Below are 12,873 nucleotides of genomic sequence, written 5' to 3' on the forward strand. Positions count from 1 at the left end.
CTCCTTTCTTCTGATTTGTCCCATTGTTCACAGGATTTCTTTCAGAAGTATACATGAATTGGTTATTTGCAACCATTTCAATGAGCTCTTGAGCTTCTGTAGGCGTCTTCTTCAGATGAAGAGATCCTCCAGCAGAGCTATCCAAAGACATCTTGGATAGTTCAGAGAGACCATCATAGAAAATACCTATGATGCTCCATTCAGAAAGCATGTCAGAAGGACATTTTCTGATCAATTGTTTGTATCTTTCCCAAGCTTCATAGAGGGATTCTCCATCCTTCTGTCTGAAGGTTTGGACTTCCACTCTAAGCTTACTCAATTTTTGAGGTGGAAAGAACTTTGCCAAGAATGCATTGACTAGCTTTTCCCATGAGTCCAGGCTTTCTTTAGGTTGTGAGTCCAACCATGTCCTAGCTCTGTCTCTTACAGCAAAAGGGAATAGCATAAGTCTGTAGACCTCAGGGTCAACCCCATTAGTCTTGACAGTGTCACAGATTTGCAAGAATTCAGCTAAGAACTGATGAGGATCTTCCAATGGAAGTCCATGGAACTTGCAATTCTGTTGCATTAGAGAAACTAATTGAGGCTTAAGCTCAAAGTTGTTTGCTCCAATGGCAGGGATAGAGATGCTTCTCCCATAGAAGTCGGGAGTAGGTGCAGTAAAGTCACCCAGCACCTTCCTTGCATTGTTGTTGTTTTCGGCTGCCAGGGCTTCTTCTTTGAAGATTTCTGTTAGGTCCTCTACAGAGAGTTGTGCCCTAGCTTCTCTTAGCTTTCGCTTCAAGGTCCTTTTAGGTTCAGGGTCAGCTTTAACAAGAATGCCTTTGTCTTTGTTCCTGCTCATATGAAAGAGAAGAGAACAAGAAAATATGGAATCCTCTATGTCACATTATAGAGATTCCTTGAGGTGTCAGAGAAAAAGAAAATTAGAAGGAAGAGGTAGAAGAATTCGAACTTAATCAGATAGAGTTCGAATTGTGCATTGAGAAGGAGTGGTACTCCATAAATAGAAGGATGTGAGAAGAGGGGAAGAGGTTTTTTTTTCGAAAATTAATTAAAAAGATTTTAAAAACATTTTGAAAAACTTTAATTTGATTTTCGAAAATCAAGAGTGAGAAAGAGATCAAGTAATTTTTGAAAAAGATTTTGAAATTAGAAATCAAAAAGATATGATTAAAAACTGTTTTGAAAAAGATGTGATTAAAAAGATATGATTAAAAAGTTATGGTTTTAAAAAGATATGATTTGAAAACAATTTTAAAAAGATTTGATTTTAAAAATTAATGACTTGCCTAACAAGAAAAGATATGATTCAAACATTAAACCTTTCTCAACAGAAAAGGCAACATACTTGAATTGTTCAATCAAATCATTAATTGTTAGCAAGTATCTTTGAAAAAGGAAAGAAATTGATTTTGAAAACATTTGATTGAAAAGATATGATTTGAAAAAGATTTGATTTTGAAAAACTTTGAAAACTTGAAAAAAAATTGATTTGAAAACAAAATCTTCCCTCTTGTGCCATCCTGGCGTTAAACGCCCAGAATGGTGCACATTCTGGCGTTTAACGCCCAATGCACTACCTTTTTGGGCGTTAAACGCCCAACCAGGCACCCTGGCTGGCGTTTAAACGCCAGTCTGTCCTTCTTCACTGGGCATTTTGAACGCCCAGCTTTTTCTGTGTAATTCCTCTGCTGTATGTTCTGAATCTTCAATTCTCTGTGTTATTGACTTGAAAAGACACAAATTGAAAATATTTTTGGATTTTTAATAATGAGGAATAATCAAAATGCAACTAAAATCAAATAATAATGCATGCAAGACACCAAACTTAGCAGTTTGTATACTACTGACACTAACAACATGAGAATGCATATGAGAAATACGAAACACTCAAGTCAATAGAATTCAAAGATCAGAGCAATGAAATCATCAAGAACAACTTGAAGATCAATGAAGACACATGCATGAATGTAATAAGAACAGAAACATGCAATTGACACTAAACTTAAGATGAGACTCTAGACTCAAACAAGAAACATAAAATATTTTTGGTTTTTATGATTTTGTAATTTTTTTTGCTTTTTCGAAAATTATATGAAAAAAAAAGAACACAAAGGTTTCAGAATTCTTAATTAGAATTCCAGGAATCATTGCAATGCTAGTCTAAGACTCCGGTCCAGGAATTAGACATGGCTTCACAGCCAGCCAAGCTTTCAAAGAAAGCTCCGGTCCAAAACACTAGACATGGCCAATGGCCAGCCAAGCCTCAGCAGATCATTGCTCCAATAGCAAGTTTGATGGAAATCAACAAGCTCTTGTGATGATAAGTTGAAAACTCGGTCTAATAAGATTAGACATGGCCTCATAGCCAGCCAGATTTCAACAGATCATCATGAAACTCTAGAATTCATTCTTAAAAACTCCGAAAAAAATACCTAATCTAAGCAACAAGATGAACCGTCAGTTGTCCATACTCGAAACAATCCCCGGCAACGGCGCCAAAAACTTGGTGCACGAAATTGTGATCATCAATGGCGCCATCAACATGGTACGCTCATTGCAATCTCAACTCTCTATCACAACTCCGCACAACTAACCAGCAAGTGCACTGGGTCGTCCAAGTAATAAACCTTACGCGAGTAAGGGTCGATCCCACGGAGATTGTTGGTATGAAGCAAGCTATGGTCACCTTGTAAATCTTAGTCAGGCAGACTCAAATGGGTATGGGTGATATATGAATAAAACATAAAGATAAAGATAGAGATACTTATGTATATCATTGGTGAGAGCTTCAGATAAGCGTATGAAGATGCTTGTCCCTTCCGTCTCTCTGCTTTCCTACTGTCTTCATCCAATCCTTCTTACTCCTTTCCATGGCAAGCTTATGCAAGGGTTTCACCGTTGTCAGTGGCTACCTCCCATCCTCTCAGTGGAAATGTTCAACGCACCCTGTCACGGCACGGCTATCCATCTGTCGGTTCTCAATCAGGCCGGAATAGAATCCAGTGATTCTTTTGCGTCTGTCACTAACGCCCTGCCCTCAGGAGTTTGAAGCACGTCACAGTCATTCAATCATTGAATCCTACTCAGAATACCACAGACAAGGTTAGACCTTCCGGATTCTCTTGAATGCCGCCATCAGTTCTTGCCTATACCACGAAGACTCTGATCTCACGGAATGGCTGGCTCGTTTGTCAGGCGAGCGCTCAGTTGTCAGGCGATCAACCATGCATCATGTATCAGGAATCCAAGAGATAAACATTAGAGCCTTGTTTGCTTGTAGAACAGAAGTGGTTGTCAGTCACTTGTTCATAAGGGAGAATGATGATGAGCGTCACATAATCATCATATTCATCAAGTTCTTGAGTGCAAATGAATATCTTGGAACAAGAACAAGCGGAATTGAATAGAAGAATAATAGTAATTGCATTAATACTCGAGGTACAGCAGAGCTCCACACCTTAATCTATGGTGTGTAGAAACTCCACCGTTGAAAATACATAAGAACAATAGTGATCATTGGTTTCGGCCCCAGAGAGGGAACCAGAAGAACCAAGATCTGATCTAAAAACTAGATGTCCAAAGATGAAAAATACAATAGTAAAAGGTCCTATTTATAGGGAACTAGTAGCTTAAGAATTACAAAGATGAGTAAATGACATAAAAATCCACTTCCGGGCCCACTTGGTGTGTGCTTGGGCTGAGCAATGAAGCATTTTTCGTGTAGAGACTCTTCTTGGAGTTAAACGCCAGCTTTTGTGCCAGTTTGGGCGTTTAACTCCCATTTTGGTGCCACTTCCGGCGTTTAACGCTGGGAATTCTGAAGGTGACTTTGAACGCCGGTTTGGGCCATCAAATCTTGGGCAAAGTATGGACTATCATGCTGGAAAGCCCAGGATGTCTACTTTCCAACGCCGTTGAGAGCGCGCCAATTGGGCTTCTGTAGCTCCAGAAAATCCACTTCGAGTGCAGGGAGGTCAGAATCCAACAGCATCTGCAGTCCTTTTAAGTCTCTGAATCAGATTTTTGCTCAGGTTCCTCAATTTCAGCCAGAAAATACCTGAAATCACAGAAAAATACACAAACTCATAGTAAAGTCCAGAAAAGTGAATTTTAACTAAAAACTAATAAAAATATACTAAAAACTAACTAGATCATACTAAAAATATACTAAAAACAATGCCAAAAAGCGTACAAATTATCCGCTCATCAGAAGACCCTTCCTAGCCACAGCAGGAGCTGTGATTGATGTTGACAGAGGAGAACTAGTCCTTCAATTAAATGGGGACTACCTTGTATTTAAAGCTCAAGGATCTTCCTTTGCAACCATGGAGAGGAAGCATGAAAAACTTCTCTCAGTACATAGTCAAACAAAGCCCCCACAATCAAACTCTAAGTTTGGTATTGAATCCCCACATCCAAACTCTAAGTTTGGTGTTGGGAGTCTACAACATTGACCTGATCACCTGTGTGGCTCCATGAGAGCCCACTGTCAAGCTATTGACATTAAAGAAGCGCTTATTGGGAGGCAACCCAATTTTTATTTATCTAATTTTATTTTATTTTTATTGTTCTTTTATGTTTTATTAGGTTCATGATCAAGAGGAGTCACAAAAAAAATCCTGAAATTAAAAACAGAATCAAAAACAGTAGAAGAAAAATCACACCCTGGAGGAAGGACTTACTGGCGTTTAAACGCCAGTAAGGAGCATATGGCTGGCGTTCAACACCAGAACAGAGCATGGATCTGGCATTGAACGCCAAAAACATGCAGCAATCTGGTGTTTAAATGCCAGGATTGCACACTGAGGAAAGCTGGCGTTCAACGCCAGAAACATGCTGCAGATGGGCGTTGAACGCCCAGAACAAGCTTAGAGCTGGCGTTTAACGCCAGAAACAAGCACCAATCTGGCGTTAAATGCCAAGATTGCATGCAGAGGGCATTTTACACGCCTAATTGGTGCAGGGATGTAAATTCTTGACACCTCAGGATCTGTAGACCCCACAGGATCCCCACCTACCTCAACTCACCTTCTCTCTTCTTCACCAATCACCTTAATCCCTCTTCCCCATCACCTCTTCACCACTCACATCCATCAATCCTTCCCACCCGAACCCACCCTACATGGCCGAAACACACACATCTCTCCCTCTCCTCCATATCTTCTTCTCCTTCCATTCTTTCTTCTTTGCTCGAGGGCGAGCAACATTCTAAGTTTGGTGTGGTAAAAGCATAGCTTTTTTGTTTTTCCATAACCATTGATGGCACCTAAGGCCAGAGAAACCTCAAAAAAAAGAAGAGAAAAGGGAAGATAAAAAATTTTTCCACCTCCAAGTCATGGGAGATAGAGAGATTCATCTCAAGGGTCCATAGCTCAGTAGAAGAGCGTGAGAAATTCCCTCATCAAGAAATCCCTGAGATACCTCAGGGGATATATTTTCCTCCACACAACTAAGGATAGGAGCACCAAAATCACTAGGGATCAAGCAACAGAGATAAGGAAGAAACATAAAGGAGCTCAAAAAGCACCATTAGTCCTTCAAAAAGGTGCCACCCTCACTAAGGTGGACTCATTCCTTAACTTCCTTGTTCTTATCTCTGTTTTTTTATTTTTATGCTATATGTGTATTTATGTTTTGTGTCTCTACCTCATGATCATTAGTATTGAGTAACTATGTCTTAAGGCTATAAATAATTCCATAAATCCTTCACCTCTCTTAAATGAAAAATGTTTCTAATTCAAAAGAACAAGAAGTACATGAAATTCGAAATTATCCCTGAATTTAGTTTAATTAAATTGATGTGGTGACAATACTTTTTGTTTTCTGAATGAATGCTTGAACAGTGCATAATTTTGATCTTGTTGTTTATGAATGTTAAAATTGTTGGCTCTTGAAAGAATGATGAACAAAGAGAAAAGTTATTGACAATCTGAAAAATCATGAAATTGATTCTTAAAGCAAGAAAAAGCAGTTAAAAAGCAAAAGCTTGCGAAAAAAATGGCGAAAAAAAAAGATCCAAGGCTTTGAGCATCAATGGATAGGAGGGCCCAAGGAAATAAAATCCAAGTCTAAGTGGCTAAATCAAGCTGTCCCTAACCATGTGCTTGTGGCATGAAGGTCCAAGTGAAAAGCTTGAGACTGAGTGGTTAAAGTCGTGATCCAAAGCAAAAAGAGTGGCTTAAGAGCTCTGGACACCTCTAACTGGAGACTTTAGCAAAGCTGAGTCACAATCTGAAAAGGTTCACCCAGTCATGTGTTTGTGGCATTTATGTATCCGGTGGTAATACTGGAAAACAAAGTGCTTAGGGCCACGGCCAAGACTCATAAAAGTAGCTGTTTTCAAGAATCAACATACTTAACTAGGAGAATCAATAACACTATCTGAAATTCTAAGTTCCTATAGATGCCAATCATTCTAAACTTCAAAGGATAAAGCGAGATGCCAAAACTATTCAGAAGCAAAAAGCTACAAGTCCCGCTCATCTAATTAGAACTAATATTCATTGATATTTTGGGATTTATAGTATATTCTCTTCTTTTTATCCTATTTGATTTTCAGTTGCTTGGGGACAAGCAACAATTTAAGTTTGGTGTTGTGATGAGCGGATAATTTATACGCTTTTTGGCATTATTTTTAGATAGTTTTTAGTATAATCTAGCTACTTTTAGGGATGTTTTCATTAGTTTTTATGCTAAATTCATATTTCTAGACTTTACTATGAGTTTGTGTGTTTTTCTTTGATTTCAGGTATTTTCTGGCTGAAATTGAGGGACTTGAGCAAAACTCTGATAAGAAGGCTGACAAAGGACTGCTGATGCTATTGGATTCTGACCTCCCTGCACTTGAAATGAATTTTCTGGAGCTACAGAACTCCAAATGGTGCGCTCTCAACGGCATTGGAAAGTAGACATCCACAGCTTTCCAGCAATATATAATAGTTCATACTTTATTTGGGATTAGACGACGCAAACTGGCGCTCAACGCCAGTTCTACGCTGCATTCTGGAGTCAAACGCCAGAAACACGTCACGAACCAGAGTTGAACGCCAAAAACATGTTACAACTTGGCATTCAACTCCAAAAGAAGCCTCTGCACGTGTAAAACTCAAGCTCAGCCCAAGCACACACCAAGTGGACCCCAGAAGTGGATTTATGCATCAATTACTTATTTCTATAAACCCTAATAGCTAGTCTAGTATAAATAGGACTTTTTACTATTGTATTTTCATCTTGATTTTTCATCTTTTGATTTCACTTTGGGGCTGGCCATTCGGCCATGCCTGAACCTTGATCACTTATGTATTTTCAACGGTGGAGTTTCTACACACCATAGATTAAGGGTGTGGAGCTCTGCTGTACCTCGAGTTTTAATGCAATTACTACTATCTTTTATTCAATTCACTCTTATTTCTATTCTAAGATATTACTCGTACTGTAACCAGATGGATGTGATGATCCGTGACACTCATCATCATCCATCCCTATGAACACGTACCTGACAACCACTTCTGTTCTACAAGCGAGAGCTAGAGTATATATCTCTTGGATTCCTGATGCATGACGCATGGTTGCCCTCGCCTGACAACCGAGCCTTCCATTCCGTGAGATCAGAGTCTTCGTGGTATAAGCTAGATTGATGGCGGCATTCATGAGAATCCGGAAAATCTAAACATTGTCTGTGGTATTCCGAGTAGGATTCAAGGATTGAATGACTGTGACGAGCTTCAAACTCGCGATTGTTGGGCGTGATGACAAACGCAAAAGAATCAAGGGATTCTATTCCAACATGATCGAGAACCGACAGATGATTAGCCGTGCTGTGACAAGAGCATTTGGACCTTTTTCACTGAGAGGATGGGATGTAGCCATTGACAACGGTGATGCCCTACATACAGCTTGCCATGAAAAGGAGTAAGAAGGATTGGATGAAAGCAGTAGGAAAGCAGAGATTCAAAAGGAACACAGCATCTCCATACACTTATCTGAAATTCTCACCAATGATTTACATAAGTATTTCTATCTTTATTTTATGTTTATTTATTATTATTCAAAAACTCCATAACCATTTATTATCCGCCTAACTGAGATTTACAACATGACCATAGCTTGCTTCATACCAACAATCTCCGTGGGATCGACCCTTACTCACGTAAGGTATTACTTGGACGACCCAGTGCACTTGCTGGTTAGTTGTGCAAAGTTGTGACAAAGTGTGATTCATGTTTGAGAGCGCTACCAAGTTTTTGGCGCCATTGTTGATGATCATAATTTCGTGCACCAGAGAACCAATAACACTATCTGAATTCTGAGTTCCTATGAATGCCAATCATTCTGAATTTCAAAGGATAAAGTGAGATGCCAAAACTGTTTAGAGGCAAAAAGCTACTAGTCCCACTCATCTAATTAGAATCTGAGCTTCACTTAAAACTTTGAGATATTATTACTTCTTGATTTCTTTTTATCCTATTTTATTTATCTAGTTGCTTGGGGACAAGCAACAGTTTTAGTTTGGTGTTGTGATGAGCGGATATTTTATACGATTTTTGGGGATAATTTCATGTAGTTTTTAGTATGTTTTAGTTAGTTTTTAGTATATTTTTATTAGTTTTTAGGCAAAATTCATATTTCCAGACTTTACTATGAGTTTGTGTGTTTTTCTGTGATTTTAGGTATTTTCTGGCTGAAATTGAGGGAGCTGAGCAAAAATCTAATTCAGGCTGAAAAAGGACTGTTGATGCTGTTGGATTCTGACCTCCCTGCACTCGGAATAAAATTTTTGGAGCTACAGGAGTCCAATTGGTGCGCTATCAATTGGGTTAGAAAGTAGACATCTAGGGCTTTCCAGCAATATATAATAGTCTATACTTTGCTAGAAGATAAATGACGTAAACTGGCGTTTAACGCCAGTTCTGTGTTCCATTCTGGCATTAAACGCCCGAAACAGGTTACCAGTTGGAGTTAAACGCCCAAAACAGGTTACAACCTGTTGTTTAACTCCAGAAACAGTCCAGGCACGTGAAAAGCTAAAGTCTCAGCCCCAGCACACACCAAGTGGACCCCAGAAGTAGATTTCTGCACTATCTATCTTAGTTTACTCATTTTCTGTAAACCTATGTTACTAGTTTAGTATTTAAACAACTTTTAGAGACTTATTTTGTACCTCGTGACATTTTAGATTGTACTTTTTGATGGTATGAGTCTCTAAACTCCATTGTTGGGGGTGAGGAGCTCTGCAGCGTCTCGATGAATTAATGTAATTATTTCTATTTTCTATTCAAACATGCTTGTTTCTCTCTAAGATGTTCATTCGCACTTCAAAATGATGAATGTGATGATCCGTGACACTCATCACTATTCTCAATCTATGAACGTGTGCCTGACAACCACCTCCGTTCTACCCTCGATTGAATGAGTATCTCTTGGACTCATTAATCAGAATCTTCGTGGTATAAGCTAGAATCCATTGGCAGCATTCTTGAGAACTCGGAAAGTCTAAACCTTGTTTGTGGTATTCCGAGTAGGATTCAGGGATTGAATGACTGTGACGAGCTTCAAACTCACAAGGGTTGGGCGTAGTGACAGACGCAAAAGGATCAATGAATCCTATTCTAGCATGAGTGAGAACCGACAGATGATTAGTCGTACGGTGACAGCGCACCTGGACCATTTTCACTGAGAGGACAGATGGTAGCCATTGACAACGGTGATCCACCAACACACAGCTTGCCATAGGAGGAACCTTGCGTGTGTGAAAAAGAAGACAGGGAGAAAGCAGAGATTCAGAAGACAAAGCATCTCCAAAACTCCAACACATTCTTCATTACTGCGTAACAAATACTCATTTCATACTCTTTCACTTTTTACAACTGAAACTAAAGAACCCTATTGGTATCCTGACTAAGAATAATAAGATAACCATAGCTTGCTTCAAGCTGGCAATCTCTGTGGGATCGACCCTTACTCACGTAAGGTATTACTTGGACGACCAAGTGTACTTGCTGGTTAGTTGTGCGGAATTACATAGTGTGAGTGTAATTTTTGTGCACCAAGTTTTTGGCGCCGTTGCCGGGGATTGTTTGAGTTTGAACAACTGACGGTGAATCTTGTTGCTTAGATTAGAAAAATTTTGTCTTTTGGGTCAGAGTCTTTTATTTTCTTTTCAAAAATTTTTCAAAAATATTATTTTTCTTTATTAATCTTTAGTTTTTATGTGAATTTAGTGTCATGTTTTAAGTTTGGTGTCAATTGCATGCTTTTCTTTGTCTTTCAATTTTTGAATTGCATGTTCTTTGTTCATCTTTGACCTTCAAGTTGTTCTTGTCTATTTTCCTTGTTTGATATTTAGTTTGTCTTGTTTTGTGTCTTTTCTTATTTTTCTTGTGCTTTTTCAAACTATCAGTTTTCAAAAAAATCTTTATTTATTAAAAATACCTCTTTAAAACATGTTACATCTATAGCTCAATTGGCTAGAGCATTGTGTTTGTGTTCTTGGTAATTGAGTATCTTCTTTTTAAAAAACTTTTTCAAAAATAATTTTTCTTTGATTAAATCTTGTGCCAAACTTTAAGTTTGGTGTTCTCTTGTTAATTTTCTTTAATTTTCGAAAATTTTAATTTGGTTTTCTAAAAATTTTATGTTTGGTGTTCTTTCTTTTGTTCTTGGTGTTCTTGTGAGTCTTCAAGGTGTTCTTGAGTCTTCTGTGTTTTGATCTTAAAATTTTTAAGTTTGTGAGCCTTGGTGTTTTCCCTCCAAAATTTTCGAAAACAAGGAGCATTGGATTAAAAATTTTAAGTTTTGTGTCTTTTAGTGTTTTTCTTTTTCATAATAAAATTCAAAAATAAAAAAAATTATCTTTTCTAACTATTTTTAAACAATTACTTCGAATTTGTTTCATAAATCTTTATTTATTTATTTTACAATAATTAATTTATTTTCATTCTAAAAACGACTCTTTATTTTGGTAACTACATATTTTTTTAATATAAAATATAAACAATAATTGTTGATTGCATAGTAAATAATTTTAATGCCACTTTTTATCGGATGAAAGATGAAAAATAGGGTAACACAAAACGAAATTAAAATCGGAAAATATTATAGTTAGTGAAAATATTATTGTAGAGTGAAGGCTATTACTATTATATATATACTCTACTCAAACCTCTTTCAGCTTTTCTTTCTTCTTACTTTTTTGCTAAAGGAATTTTTCTTAATTATTTTCCTCCACTTTTGAGAACATCTTTATTATCTTTCTTTTGAATTCATAGTTGAAATGAGGTGAAAACTTAAAATTAAAAAAAATAATTATATATATATGGGGTTGGGGTTACTGATAAAGGGAGCAATGGCAACAGTACCTATAGAATTGCAATGATATAAAAAGCAGGAGAAGGAAGTAAAAGTCATAACTCATAACCCTAAAGGGATGATTAGAAAAATTCAAATGATAAAAAGTAAACCTACCTCAGTAGTAAGATAGAGAAGAAGACCCTATTTTAATATAATATATATTGAATGCTAGCCCAACCCTTTAATTTGATGTCAAATTTTATAGTAATAATTTAATGCAAAGAAAATTTTACACTAAAATGTTTGTGTGCTATCACTTTGTAAATTATGACATGCTAGGTAGTGCTTGGGTTATTATTACCTTGGAAAGAGAGGACGTTTGTGATTAAAACTCATTGCATTGCTTCGCTAAAATGGTTAGGGGGAGGAAAAAATCTAGCTATAATACTAGTGCATGTGTGTGCGTTTGATCAAATCGTCAAATACATTCAATAGTAAAGAATTTAAGATTGAATTGTGACACAAACTAAACATTTATTACATTAATTAATACTATTTTCTTATTAGAACAATGTTATTCATTAGTACTATATAAGTATAAGAATAGAGTTGTGTACATATATATGTTGCAATTTTTTTCTTAATATAATTAATATAGTTATATATAGTTATTTCGATCGTTTGTAAAATTCTCGACTTTAAAGGGTGATTTGGTTAATCCTCACTGTTTATAAGACAATAAAATAGAAACTCATCACAACAACTTATAAAGAAAGAATAATCAGAACAAAAACTCACAAAACATATACGTTAACAGAATACCACAAACAACATAAAAGCAGATATTTCCTAAATTTTTAACCTTGCATCATCTTATTTCTCCCATGCAGCCAGATCTTACCTATTGTCTTGCACTTAGAGCCTCTCCCTCGTAATATCTCGCTTCTCTCCTTACAAGTTTTTTTTTACTGAATTTTTGTTTTACTTTTTTTTTCCACCTTTTGTATCTTTTTTCTTGTGACTCCACTTCAATAAACCTCTTTTTTTAATAACTCTTTTTTTATTAGTTATTTTACTTTTTTATCTTTTATTCTTATTAATTTTTTTTAATTTATATCACACTTTTTCATACTTTATGTTGGGCTGCCATAGATCAATGGAGAAATTAATAAAAAATTTCAAGTAAAAAAATATAAAATAAAAAAATACTACATTCAATTCAAAATCTTAAGATAGTAAATTAATTAATTTTTTATTTTATCAATTTCTCACACCGTCTTATATTTTCAATCTTGAAAATAATCATACACTATTCTTCATACTTGCAATATTAACACTTCTTATATTTATTTACGTTTCGTAAATATACAGTTATATATTCTAAATAATAAAATACTAAATTAATAGTGCTCATAACTATAAACGGCATTAGATTCCTTCACACTTCTAGTAGATAATAAAATCCCACTAATTATCAAAGGTTTAATCACAAAAATGATTTAGGTATTTTTGTTATAGTATATGTTACTTTATTTTGTCATCCACTTGACTTTATCTCTTTCCCCATGTCTGTTAAAT

At 36.3% G+C, this 12,873-nt stretch overlaps 1 non-coding gene across 1 annotated transcript; it reads left to right on the plus strand.

Annotated features, from left to right (window-relative positions):
* The first annotated feature begins 205 nt into the window (after window positions 1-205).
* LOC112766168 (small nucleolar RNA R71) lies at window positions 206-313 on the plus strand. Its single transcript, XR_003184170.1, has one exon. It is a non-coding gene; the product is annotated as a small nucleolar RNA R71 (small nucleolar RNA).
* The last annotated feature ends 12,560 nt before the right edge of the window (window positions 314-12,873 follow it).

This window comes from Arachis hypogaea, chromosome 2 (assembly GCF_003086295.3).
Source record: "Arachis hypogaea cultivar Tifrunner chromosome 2, arahy.Tifrunner.gnm2.J5K5, whole genome shotgun sequence".
Classification (NCBI taxonomy): domain Eukaryota; kingdom Viridiplantae; phylum Streptophyta; class Magnoliopsida; order Fabales; family Fabaceae; genus Arachis; species Arachis hypogaea.